The sequence below is a fragment of the Hemitrygon akajei genome, chromosome 22, assembly GCF_048418815.1.
Source record: "Hemitrygon akajei chromosome 22, sHemAka1.3, whole genome shotgun sequence".
Classification (NCBI taxonomy): domain Eukaryota; kingdom Metazoa; phylum Chordata; class Chondrichthyes; order Myliobatiformes; family Dasyatidae; genus Hemitrygon; species Hemitrygon akajei.
In genome coordinates this window covers 55,572,922-55,586,880 of record NC_133145.1, presented here as the reverse complement: position 1 = coordinate 55,586,880, position 13,959 = coordinate 55,572,922, and the positions used below count along the sequence as shown (strand labels likewise).

At 43.1% G+C, this 13,959-nt stretch overlaps 1 protein-coding gene across 1 annotated transcript in view; it reads right to left on the bottom strand.

The window, feature by feature from the left end:
- Window positions 1-10,629: 10,629 nt before the first annotated feature.
- The window catches only part of LOC140714750 (endonuclease V-like), a 268,236-nt gene continuing 264,906 nt past the window's right edge, over window positions 10,630-13,959 (bottom strand). Inside the window, exon 9 of the mRNA XM_073026281.1 lies at window positions 10,630-10,821. The gene's annotated coding sequence lies outside the window, so the exon portion shown is untranslated. The remainder of the gene's footprint in view (window positions 10,822-13,959) is intronic.

Below are 13,959 nucleotides of genomic sequence, written 5' to 3'. Positions count from 1 at the left end.
TGTATTACTCTGGATTTCCAGAGTCTGCAGAATCTCCTGGGTTTATTGTTTTTTTAATATAAAATAAACTTTATTCATAATTAAAATATTTGCAAGAATAAACCATCCCATGCCTTCTCAATCTTTACATTCAAAATCAATGCTCTCAGTCCTGTTCTATTACATTCCTACACTTCAATCAATAGCACTGTTGCCACTCATGTCTCCCCTGGGGTGGTATCCTATTGCAATAAATGAGGGGCTTCACTGAGTCGATGATCTGCCAGCAGCACGACGACCGTCTCCGCGTGTGTTCCTGGGATCAGAGGCTCCTCTGCCACGCAGGTGCTGGGGAGGAGCTGCAACACAGGCCCTTGCACCTTTCTCCAAGTCTTCTTTGCAAACTCATAGTCTGCATACTTCAGGCAGGTAGCAAGGATCAGACTGGGAGAGCCCCCACCCCTCACTGCCAGCCAGGCAGGGTCTTGATGCTGCTGGTGATGTCTGTCAATGAGGCATTCAGCCAGATGGTCTACTCGGGAAACCACCCCACTGTGTCCATTGTGTCCTTTCCCTGAAGTGTGTGCAGGACGTTCTGTGCTGACCACTGCCTGATGGCCTTGTGGTCAAAAGATGTTGGTCCGGACGAACTTTGCAATGAAGGACAGGTAGTGCATCACCATCTAGCTGACTGGGACGTTGCACGGCAAAGGGACCAGGCCCATTCTTTGCAAGACCAGGGTCAGGTAGTACCTCGGCATGCAGAGGCTCTTGGTGCCCATATGCCTGGGTTTCACGCACAAGGTAATACAGCCACAATGGAGGTGGTCATCAGGGTGAGGGTGACATTGTCCAAGGACCTGTGCATTGTGCCCATCTTGGATCCCCAGGTAAATCTGAAGACAGCTTGTGTGATTGCCAAGCTGAAGGAGTGGAATTGGGCCTCACCCGTGGCAAGTGCAGCCGCCCCTGAGGGCACCTCACACCGGATGACCAAGGTCTTCCCAGTTATCGACAGGGAGCGCTGTTCCCACAGTCCCAATTTTTCCGTTTTAGCTTCCCAGTGCACTCCAGCCAACTCTTGCTGCATTGTCCACTGGGAAATCTGACGGTGGAGGCAATGATGCTGTTCCTGAAACATCGATTGTGGGTCTTCAGGCTCCTGTACCTCCTCTCTGATGTAGTAATGAGAAGAGGGCATATCCTGGGTGCTGGGGGTCCTTTATGATGGACATTGCATATTTGAGGCATCGCCTCATGCCCACAGTGGCAGAGAATACAACTCTCTGCAGCTTTTTCTCAACACTATGCAGGGGCGTCCCCATACAGCAGGATGGTGATGCAGCAGTGTATACGATTATGAGAGGCATAGATAGAGCGATCGGCCTGTACCTTTTTCCCAGTGCTGAAATGTCTAAAATCAGACGGCACGCGTTCAAGCTGAGTACAAAGGAAATGTGCAGGGTATGATTTTACACAGAGAGTGGTGAGTGCCTGGGGTAGTGTTGGAGGCAAATACAATAGGGGCATTCAAGAAGCTCTGAGATAGACATATGTGCAGGAATTGGAAGGATATATTGACAGAAGAGATTAGTTTAGTTGTGATAAGCTAGTTTAATTCTTTCAGTACGACAATGTGTGCCAAAGCCCTGATTCTGAGATGTACTGTCCGATGTCTGTCAGTGATTTGGACGATGCGATTAATGGATTTGTGGCTAAGTTTGCTGATGTTACAAAGATAAGTGGAGGAATGGGTAGTGTTGAGGAAACAGGGAGCCTGCAGATAGTTTAGGGGAATGGGCAAAGAAGTGGCAAATGAAATACAATGTTGGAAAGTGTATGGTCATGCACTTTGGTGGAAGAAATAAATGGGCAGACTATTATTTAGATGGGGAGAGAATTCAAAATGCAGAGATGCAAAGGGACTTGGGTGTCGTTGTGCAGGAGTCTAAGGGTGTCTAAGGGTTAACCTCCAGGTTGAGTCGGTTGTGAAGAAGGTGAATGCAATGTTGGCATTCATTTTGAGAGGTATAGAATATAAGAGCAGGGATGTGATGTTGAGGCTCTATAAGGCACTTGTGAGACCACATGGAGTGTTGTGAGCAGTTTTGGGCTCCTTATTTTACACTGACGTTGGAGAGGGTTCAGAGAAGATTCACGAGAATGATTCCAGGAATGAAAGGGTTACTACAAGAGAAACGTCTGGCTGCATTTGGGCTATATTCCCTGGAGTTCAGGAGAATGGGGGGGGATCTCATAGAAACATTCTGAATGTCAAAAGGTCTGAACAGATTAGATATGGCAAAGTTATTTCTCATGGTAGGGGAGTCTAGGACAAGAGGGCATCAGGATTGAAGGGCATCTATTTAGAACAGAGAGGCGGAGAAATTACTTTAGTCAGAGGGTGGTAAATCTGTGGAATTTGTTGCCACGAGTGGCTGTGGAGGCCAAGTCACTGGGTGTATTTAAGGCAGAGATAGATAGGTTCTTGATTAGCCAGGGCATCAAAGGGTATGGGGAGAAGGCAGGGGAGTGGGAATGACTGGAAGAATTGGATCAGCCCATGATTGAATGGCGGAGCAGACTCAACAGGCCAAAAGGCCTACTTCTGCTCCTCTAACTTATGGTCTTATGGTCTACGTTGTACGAGATTTGTGGCGGTTTGTTTATTTGTTGATAAACAGAGCAGTGTAGGCCTTTCCGACCCTTTGAGCCACGCTGCCCAGCAATCCCCTGATTTAATCCGAGCCGAATCACAGGACAACTTACAATGACCAGTTAACCTTCCAACTGGTATGCCCTCGGACTGTGGGAGGAAACCGGAGCACCCGGAGGAAACCCACACAGTCACGGGGAGAACGTATAGACTCCTCACAGGCAGTGGTGGGAACCTGAGTCACATGTACTGTAAAGCATTGTGCTAACCACTATGTTACTGTGCTGCCCCAATCTTGGAAAATTTCCATCAGTCTCATTCTGTCCCTCCCCCCAACACACTAGTTTTCCTGTAAACTATTCTCTTTTGCATGCCCATCAGCTCCGGCATTAATTCTCCACCGCTTGTCTACACTAGGGGCAATTTACTGCAGCTTATTAATCTAGACACATCTTTGGAAAGTGGAGGAAACCAGAGAACCTTTGGGAAATCCATATAATCTCAGGAAATATGTGTAAATCCCACAGATTCAGCTCCTGAGGATAGGATTGAACCCAAATCTCTGGACTTATGTAGCAGCAATACTGCTTTCTACCATTGTGAGAAATATCCTTGTAAGAGGGGTTTTTAACGGGGTTCCAAGATGCAAATGTTCACCCAGATAATTGTGTTCTTAAGGCATTCAACACTGATCTATGACATTTTACAAATCTGATTTTCCCATCCCAACTGCGAATTTTCTTCTGGTCTGATGGTCCTTATTTTTCCACTTATCCAAAATGAAAGCGATGTTCCGAGCATTTGTTGTGCTATAATTTTTGTGAACCTGCTATTTAATTAATAACTCCTTGAAAGTGGTGTTACAATGAGTGCTTTTGGCACATTGTCCTTCATAAATCAAAGTAATAAATACAAGAGTTGGGATGCTATGTTGAAGTTGTGTAAGATGTTGGAGTATTGTGTGCTGTTCTGGTCATCTGCCTTCAAGAAATGTATCAAAAGGATTGAAAGAGCACAGAAAAAGTTTACAAGAATGTTGCTGGGGTGTGAAGACCTGAGTTACAGGGAAAGGTTGAATAGATTGCCAGTACAAAGTGGTGCATGTGAGGGATGGGAGGGATATGGTCCCGGTGCAATTTAAATGGTTTGGCACAAACAAGATGGGCCAAATGGCCTGTTTCTATGCTGTACTTTACTAAGATTCTATGACTAGGTTACAAATTTATTCTCTGCAGTGTAGGAGAATGAGGGGAGATTTGACAGAAGTTATGAGGGGTATAAATAAGGTAAATACAAGCAGGCTTTTTCCCCTTGAAGTTGGGTGAGACTAGAACTAGAGGTGATATAGTAAGGGTGAAAAGTGAAGTATTTAAGGGAAACATGAGGGGGAGCTTCTTCGCTCAGAGGATGGCAGAAGTGTGGAATAAGCTGCTGGCAGAAGTGGTGAATGCAGGTTCGATTTCAACATTTGGAAAAACTTTGGATAAATAATTGGATGGGGGGGGCAGGGAGATTGATGGTCTAGATGCAGCTCGATGAGACTAGGAAGAACAACAACTGGCACGGACAAGACAGGCCAGAGGGCCTGTTTCTGTACTGTAGTGCTCTATGACTCAACGGCATACTGTTGACCTCATTTCCTGCACTCTGCAGTGGTTATACTGTACTTTCAAATTAAACTACTTGGCTCTAAATGCCCTCTCATTTCTTGAGATTGGGAAAGGCTTTTTAGACACACAACCTATCTTTTTCTTTAAGAGGCTGACTTTATTCTAATACTTGTTTTGACTGAGTCTCAAGAAATTCAGGCCTTGTTAACTTGCTCGACATTGCTATTTCCACTAAGTAACTCACTGGACACCTTCCAGTCATCGAAAGACTTGCTTCATACCCTTTGTTATGGTCTTTAATGCAGACTTTCTTTCTGATACAGCACAATAACAGGCCTTTCAGCCCCGACGAGCTGGAGCTGCTCAATTACACCCATGTGACCCACGTCTTTGGAACGTGGGTAGAAACCGGACACTCGGAGGAAACCCACGCGGTCACGGAGAGGCTGTGCAAACTCCTTACAAACAGTGGTGGGAACTGGCCCTGTTCTCTGGACTTTCTCAAGATGAGGTGACTCTATTGAAAACATCACAGTGACTGGCTACTTTTCAGTAATCATAGTAATTACACATAAATGTGAATCCTTTTCAAAAGCATTGCAGAATGCAGTCATTCGTCATGTCTACAATATTTAGACTAGGCACCGGAGTTTGGATTTTCCTGTATATGGACCTATACGGAAGATGCATTCCCTTTTATACGCACGTACATGGCTACCAAAGAGCATCATTCAGATGTTTTTGAATTATTTGAACTTGAGTAATGTTTAAAAACATTTAAAAATATCAAATCATTTTGATCAAATTGTTTTCTAAATAGTTTAATGATCTTACTTCGAACATAGAACAAAGAACAGTACAGCACAGGAATAGGCCTTTGGCCTACAATGTTGTGCCAATCCAATTAAATCAGTAATCAATTGGCCAACTAAGCTAATTTCTTCTGCCTCAATAATGTCCACATCTTTCCATTTTCCTCACATTCATGTGCCAATCTAAATGTCTCTTAGTCCCTAATATTTCTGCTTCTATTACTACCCCAGGAAGTGCATTCCAGAGCCTCACCTCTCTCTGTGTAAAATATCTGCCTCTCACATTTTACTTATATTAATTTTGACTTTTGAATGTCAGCAACATTCAGAGTATTTTAAGGAATGACAGCTGGCTAAGCCAGGGATGTGGGAGGGCCAGCGCTCAGTGTTTCTCTGGCTCCCTTTATTTTACGGTGGAAAGCTCTACTGTGGCCCAGGTCCCTGCTACTAAGATTAGATCCAGATGTTGAAAGCAAGGTTATACTGTGTAGTATAGAAAAGGTCAGTGAGATCACAGGCACCTCACTCCCAATTTAAATTCCTTTAGCTAGAGGGTGGTAAATCTGTGGAATTCATTGTGACAGAGGGTTGTGGAGGCTGAGTCATTGGGTATGTTTAAAGCGGAGGCTGATGGTTTCCTGATTAGTAAGGGTGTCAAATGTTATGGGGAGAAGACTAGAGAATGGGGTTGAGGGATAATAAATCAGCCATGAATGGTGGGCCAGATTTGGTGGGATGAACCCCCTAATTCTTCCCTGATGCCTAAATTTTAACTGCAAAAGCCACTTTCCTATTTTATTTATCATTCTACGTTATCCAGACACAGTACTGAGGTTTAGAATGACCCCACTGTTTACATTGCAACCTCCCCTTGGTGCTGTCACGCTGGGCGTGACTTTTAATGAAACTGGAGGTCAGGTCCCAGCGGTCCTATTCTAGAGGAGCAATGATTGAGCAGATCATGTAAAATCAATCAGGTCATGCTGAAATCATAAAAGGCACATTAGTCACAGCCTTTTCTGTGTCTCCATAAAACATTCAGAAGTTATAAACCATGCACCTGGAAGGCCGCACCCCGTGAAACTGGGGTCTGCGGATGAACGGATGTATAAAGAGGCCTGGCTTAATTTAGCAGCAGATCCAGTTCTGTCAGTGTTTCTTAAGAGACTGTCCTTAACTTGGACATGGGCATGCATGCTCAGTGGCCACTTTATCAGGTACACCTGTTCATTGGCTCGTTATGCAAATATCTAATCAGCCAATCATGTGACAGCATGCAGACATAGTCAAGAGGGTCAGTTGTTGTTCAGACCAAACATGAAAATGGTGAATAAAGGTGATCTAAGTGACTTTGACCATGGAATGATTGCTGGTGCCCTATTCCATCAGAGGGAATCTCACAGGTAGAATCACACAGATAATCGAACAGTTTCTACGGTTTACAGAGAACGGTGCATAAAACCAAAACAAAATACAGTGAGCGGCAGTTCTGTGGGTGAAAACGCCTTGTTAGTGAGAGAGGTCAGGGGAGAATGGCCAGACTGGTTCAAGCTGACAGGAAAGCAACAGAAACTCAAATAATCACGCGTTACAACAATGGTGTGCAAAGCAGCATCTCAGAACATGTAACATGCCAAACCTTGAAGTGGATTGGCTACAGCTGCAGAGGATTACACCAGGTTCCCCTCCTGTTCCCGATAAAGTTGCCCTGAGTGTATTGTGTGGAGTTTGCACAGGGCTTTGGAACTGATTCAGGGTTGTACTGGATTATAGTAAACGGCAGCCCGTATAGATGATCTAGGTTGATGGAAGAGTCTGGTTTTATTTCTAAATAGTGTTTCAATCGTTACAAGGAAAGTCACGCAACTCAGTGCTCCTTGCATGCATTACACTGTATGTTCCGATGTACATGTGATTAATAAATGTATCTGATTGGAATCAATCTGCACCAGCACAGTTTGCTCATTTTCCCTGCAGTCTTTGTCCTTGCTGGACCCTACAAGGACTTAAGCTTCTTCAGCGCAGTCATCTGGGTTATCATCCTTGCTTCACTTGCTGTGTTATCACAGAGTTAGTTTGTTTGCTTGCTATTTATTTACTGCATCTATCTATTGATTGATCGATTTATTAAACCCCAGATTTAACCCTCACCTAATCAAGGGACAACTTACAAAGACCAAGTAACCTACTAGCTGGTACATCTTTGGAGTGTGGGAGGAAACCAGAGCACCCGGAGGAAACCCACGCGTTCCACAGGGACATACAGACTCCTAACACGTGACGTCGGAATTAAACTCCAAACTCTGACCCGAGGTGTAACAGCATCGCACTACCACTGCGCTACAGTGGATTTATAGAATCATTGACCACTACTGCACAGACGTAGGCCTTCCAGCCCATCTAGTCCATGATGAACTATTCTTTTGCCTTTTCCCATCAACCTGTACATGACCGTAGCTCTCCATTCCTATCCTCTCCTTTTACTCATTGATATTGATCTTACATGTTGCAGTTGAACCTGGATCCACCACTTCCGCTGGCAACCCGTTATACACTCTCACCACACTCTGAGTAAAAAAGTTCCACCTCATGTTCCCCTTAAACATTTCACCTTTCACCCTTAACGTACAACCTCTAATTCTACTTTCACCCAACCTCAGCATAAAAAGCCTGCTTGCATTGAACCTATCTATAGCTCTTGTCCTCTTGTCTTACTTGACTGACCAGTTATTCAGCACTAAACTGAACTGGTGTGACACTTTCCTAGATCAGTACGTCCAGCAATAACAACAGTTGAATTTAAATTCAAGTCATAGATCAATTTGGAACTTAAAACAAAATAGCCTCAGGCATAGGATCATGAAACTACAAATGTTACAAAAACCCATTCTGTTTCCTATCTCAATCAGGGAAAAATTAATTTCCCTGAGATTACTCTGTCTTATTTTCCTGAACTGGTGAATATGTGACTCTAGACCCGAGATGTGACTGATTTTTAACTGCTGCCTCTGATCAGATGCTGGTCTGATTGGCCAACAAATGCCCATTCTGCCAGTGACATCATAGCCATGAATAAAGAAATGTAAAAGATCATTCTTTCCAAGAATACCACTACGTAATAAAGAAGAGTTTGCACCAGATAGATATTTTATTAAGCATTGGCTAAAGCTCATTTAGAATCAAGTCAGGTTTAATATCAGCAGCATATGTCGTGAAATTTGTTAATGTAGCGACAGCAGTACAATGCAATACATCATAATAGAAAAAAACCTGTGAATTATAGTAAATATATACAGTATATCAAATAGATAAATTAAATAAGTATTGCAGAAATAGAAATAAAAATCTAATGAGGTAGTGTTCATGGGTTCAATGCCCTTTCTGAAATTGGATGGCAGAGAGGAAGAAGCTGTTCCTGAATCATTGAGTGCATATCTTCAGGCTCCTGTACCTCCTTCCTGATGGTAACAATGAGAAGAGGGCATGTCCTGGGTGGTGGGGGTCCTTAATAGTAGATGCCGCTTTTTGAGGCATTGCTCCTTGAAGATATTCTGGATTCTATGGAAGGTAATGGCCATGATGGAGCGGATTAGGTTGACATCTCTCTACAGCTTACTTTGATCCTGCACAGTAGCCCCCCCCCCCCATACCAGATGGAAATGCTCAGGGTACTTTAGCTGTTTCATCTCCCTAAAACAGAATATGTGAAGTTTACTGTCGATAAACCCATGAGTTATTTTGCTGTTTTGTTTTTTTTGCTGTTGGTGTGATTTGTTCTTTTTTTCCATGTTGGGTGTTTGATGTTTTCCTTCACCAGGTTCCATGGTGTTTCTTTGTTTTGTGGCTGTCTGTGGGAAGGCGAATCTCAGGTTGTATACTGCATACATACTTCATCATAAATGCACTTTGCAGCTTTGAACCTTTGCAATTCCTTTCACAAACAAGAGCTGAGTTCCTCTGGCATTTTGTGTGTGTTGCTTTGCTATTCCTTTTTTTGGATTATTTATGTTTTTAATATATTGTAATTTACAGTAACTTTTCATGTATTGCACTGTACTGCTGCCGCTAAACAACAAATATCAGTCATAATAAACCTGATTCTGAAATGGAGTGTGTGATGCAGTGTCTATGCAACTCTACCTGTGGGATTCCCTCTGATGGAATGGGTGGGACAGTGTCTGTGCAACTCTTCCACTACCCCCAAACTTTCTGCCAATCACCTGAAAATTATGTCTCCTTGTATTAGCTATTTTCACACTGCGGAAAAGGCTCTAGCTGTCCACTCCATCTATACCTCTGACACAACAAATGCCTGGTGATGGGAAAGCTTTCTGCCTTCATTTTATCTCATTGAAGTTATTAAACAGGCGTGGAAACCAGGTAAATATATTGTAAATATCTACAAATTTTAATTAAAAGTATCTTGCGCTTTTCTCAGTTTTAAAGCATTTTGAGGACAAGACCTAGTACTGAATATGGTTCTGACATTGGCCTTAATGAAACACTGAATGGAAAACATTGAACAGTACAGCAGAGTATAAGCCCCTCGGCCCACCAAGTTGTACTGACCTTTTAACCTACTCTAACATTAATCAAACACTTTCCTCCTACTTAACCCTCCATTTTACTATTACCCATCTGCCTATCTGAAGTGACCTAATGTCTGCCCCTATCGCTATGCCAGCCAGTGCTCTCTGTGTTAGAAACTTACCTCTGACACCACTACCCCCAAACTTTCTGCCAATCACCTGAAAATTATGTCTCCTTGTATTAGCTATTTTCACACTGCGGAAAAGGCTCTAGCTGTCCACTCCATCTATGCCTCTGTCAGCCTCTATCAAGACTGCTCTCAACCTCCTTCGCTCCAAAGAGAAAGGCTCTAGCTCACTTAACCTTTCTGCATAAAACTAAATCTTTAATCCAGACCACATCCTGCTAAATCTCCTCTGCACCCTCCGTAAAGCTTCCACGTCCTACCTATAATGAGGCGACCAGAACTGTAAGTGTGGTCTAACCAGAGTTTGGTAGAGCTGCCACTTTGCCTTGTGGCTCTTGAATTGTCTCCTGGTTAATGAAAGCCAGCACGCCAATCCTGATGAAATGTTTCTGCTCGAAATGTCGACTGCTTGCTCTTCTCTATAGATGCTGCCTGGCCTGCTGAGATCCACCAGCATTTTGTGCGTGTTACTTTGATTTCCAGCATCTGCAGATTTTCTCCTATTTGTGATTCAGCACCATATGCCTCGCTAGCCACACCATCAACGTACTTTTGGACCCAGGCTGTGATGAGTGGGAAATGGGGAGTGGGATTTATAGGAATGTTCACTGAAAAGAGTCAGTACAGAGCTGATGGGCAGAATGGCCTTCTTCTTTACCATTCTACTTTGTTGTACCCTGCTCTACGATCCTCTCACAGCATGGTGAATTTGGCAAAGACTAGGTAGCTCTGCAGCAGGAGAAGAATAATTACTGTCAAGTCAGTTTTGATTGCTTTTTATTTATTTCAGCGCATTTCATGCATTTTTAATTTACAAGACGAGCTGGAACAGCAGTGAAACAGGTAGCAATAAAAATCTGCATCTCCTACCAGAATAAGAGGAGCAGCAACAGTGATTTAATGGATTTACGCTGTAAAATCCTGCTTTCATTTTAGGGCTGAGTTTATCTTCCTCTCCTCCATCCACATACTTATGGTAGGCTTGTGAATTTGCTCAGGCGCTTGCACTGCAAGGCAGTTCTTTGGCTCTCAGAGTCTTCGTCATATCTACACACAGAAATTTTATGATTAAATTCAGCTTATTTCTTCGTGTTGCAACTGACAGCATCCCATTTTGTCAGCTTGGTGCACTACATGCAGAAACTGCTATTTATATGTAGCACCTTTTTGCATCTCCTTTGAGGTGTCCCAGTGAAATTCACAGCCAATAAGGTCCTTTAGAAATGTTGTCACAGTGTTATATAGCATAGGAAATTCACTGGGCAATTTGTGCAGAGCAGCCTCCCCATGGGTATTGATAGAATGACCCTCCAAACTATGTTCTGCAATGTTAGTTTAGGATAAATATTGCCCAGGGCATCAAGAATGATTATTCTGCTATATCCGAATCAGGTTTAATACCACTGACATACAGTATGCCATAAAATTCACTGCTTTGCAGCAGCAGTACTGTACAATGCATAAAAAATACCATAAATTACAATATATATATTGTATATATATATATAGTATAATATATATTGTAATTAATTTTATATATATATAAAATAAATTAGTAATGTAAAGAAAGAGGAAAAATAGTGAGGTAGTGTTCATGGGTTCATTGTCCGTTCAGAAATCTGATGGCAGAGGGGAAGAAGCTGTTCCAAAAATGATGAGTGTGTGTCTTCAGGCTCCTGTACCTCTTCTCTGATGGTAGTGGTAAGAAGCGAGCATGCCCTGGGTGTTGTTCTTGATGATGGATTAACACACACAAAATGGTGCAGGAACTCAGCAGGTCAGACAGCATCTATGGAGAGGAATAAAAAGCCTACGTTTCGGGCCGAGTCTGAACGATCGATGCTGCCCTGCAAAGGCATGGCCTTTTGAAGATGTCCTTGATTACAGATCTTGAAGCCAGGCAGAGCTCACCTTAAGGTCTCACCTGAAAGAAAGCACTTATAACAACACAGCACTCCCCCAGCACCTCACTGGGTCTCCACCTCGAGTTCTGTGTTCAAGTCTTCGAGACAGGATTTGAACCCCCAACTACCTGTCACAGCGGGAGTACTGAGGGTGAGCTTCCCCATGCTCAGACAAGCAATGGTCCCTGACCCCTGCTGCACCACTATGATTTTGATTCTTCCTAGGCTGTGTGTGACCATGTAAGACTGGTGCTTGAGTACATAGTCACAGTTTGTGGGGAAATCCGGGTTCTTGCATTGATAGGGCAGTGGATGTGGTGTATGAAGGTGATTGGAGGAAAATATAAGGGGGATTTCAGAGGCAAGTTATTTACATAGAGAGTAATGGGTGCGTGGAACACCCTGCCAGGTGTGATGGTAGGGTAGAAATAGATACATTGGGGATTTTTGAGAGACTCTTAGAGAGCACATGGATGATAGGAAAAGGGAGGGCTATGTAGGAGGGAAGAGTTAGATTGAGCTTAGAGTAGATTAAAATGTTTGCACAATCTTGTGGGCTGAAGGGCCTGTACTGTGCTGTTATGCTCTATGTTCTAAATTCACAGTCCCCGAGGGTACTGCTTTTTAGTTCAGAATATTGACGACCAACTTCAGAAATATTTTCCATTACATTACAACTACCTCTATGAATCTACCTGAACTAATGAAGGGCAGCACAACTTTGTGGGCCAAAGGACCTGTACTAGATTGTAATGTTCTATGCTCTATGTCCTTATATGGAAAAGAATAAATAGAATAACCACCCCAACATACACCTAGCCTATTACATGCTCTTACACTCCCATCTCGTTTTGCTCCCTGACTAAGTGAACATGCCCAGAGATCAACTTTAAAAGCATGAGGGAGACACAAGATAATTCTCTCCCTGATTTCTCTTCCCTCTGTAGAAAGAGGACTGGAATCCTTCTTAACAGAATCTTAGAACGGCACCGCACATCTGGCCTGCTGTATCCATGCTAGCTCCTTGTAGGACCTCTCCGCAAATTTCCTCCTGACTCTCGTCTCACCACAGCTCTGCAAACATTTCGCCACCGGGTTCCGACCCAGTTCCCTTAAGGAAATTATAACTGAAATCCGCGAACACCAATCTTTCAGGCAGGCAGCCCATTTCATAATGCCTGGCTGTGGAAAAATGCTCTCTTCAGCTCCCCTCTGGTTCTTTTGCCAATTACATTGAATCTCCGACCTTGAGCCCTCAACATGAACTTTTCATGTGGGAATAATATAGGCCGAACATTCTCAATGTGATTAAACAAACAAAGCTGTGAAGAACTATTGAGCACTAATGGAATCAGTGTATGAAATTCATCAATGCAATGTCTTAGAGAATATGGCATTAAGATTTTATTAAAAGTAGCACAGCAGGGAATTTTCAATCGTTTACTGCATATGGAATAGTCTTAAGCAAACCACCAATAGTCATATAAACTATTTCAGCACAGTGTTGCTGTCAGTATAACTGTGGAGGTGATGTTTAACAATCTCATTCTGATTGAGATCATAGGGGACAACAAAGGTTTTAATTCAGTCATTAACAGGTTGCAGGAAATGTCAATATTTACACTCAGTGACCACCTGATTAGGTACCTCCTGGTCGTGGTCTTCTGCTGCTGTTGCCCATCCACTTCAAGGTTCGACGTGCAGTATGTTGTGAGCTGCAATTCTGCACGCCACTATTGTAACACATACTTAGATAGATAGATAGATAGATAGATACTTTATTCATCCCCATGGGGAAATTCAACTTTTTTCCAATGTCCCATACACTTGTTGTAGCAAAACTAATTACATACAATACTTAACTCAGTAAAAAATATGATATGCATCTAAATCACTATCTCAAGAAGCATTAATAATAGCTTTTAAAAAGTTCTTAAGTCCTGGCGGTAGAATTGTAAAGCCTAATGGCATTGGGGAGTATTGACCTCTTCATCCTGTCTGAGGAGCATTGCATCGATAGTAACCTGTCGCTGAAACTGCTTCTCTGTCTCTGGATGGTGCTATGTAGAGGATGTTCAGAGTTATCCATAATTGACCGTAGCCTACTCAGCGCCCTTCGCTCAGCTACCGATGTTAAACTCTCCAGTACTTTGCCCACGACAGAGCCCGCCTTCCTTACCAGCTTATTAAGACGTGAGGCGTCCCTCTTCTTAATGCTTCCTCCCCAACACGCCACCACAAAGAAGAGGGCGCTCTCCACAACTGACCTATAGAACATCTT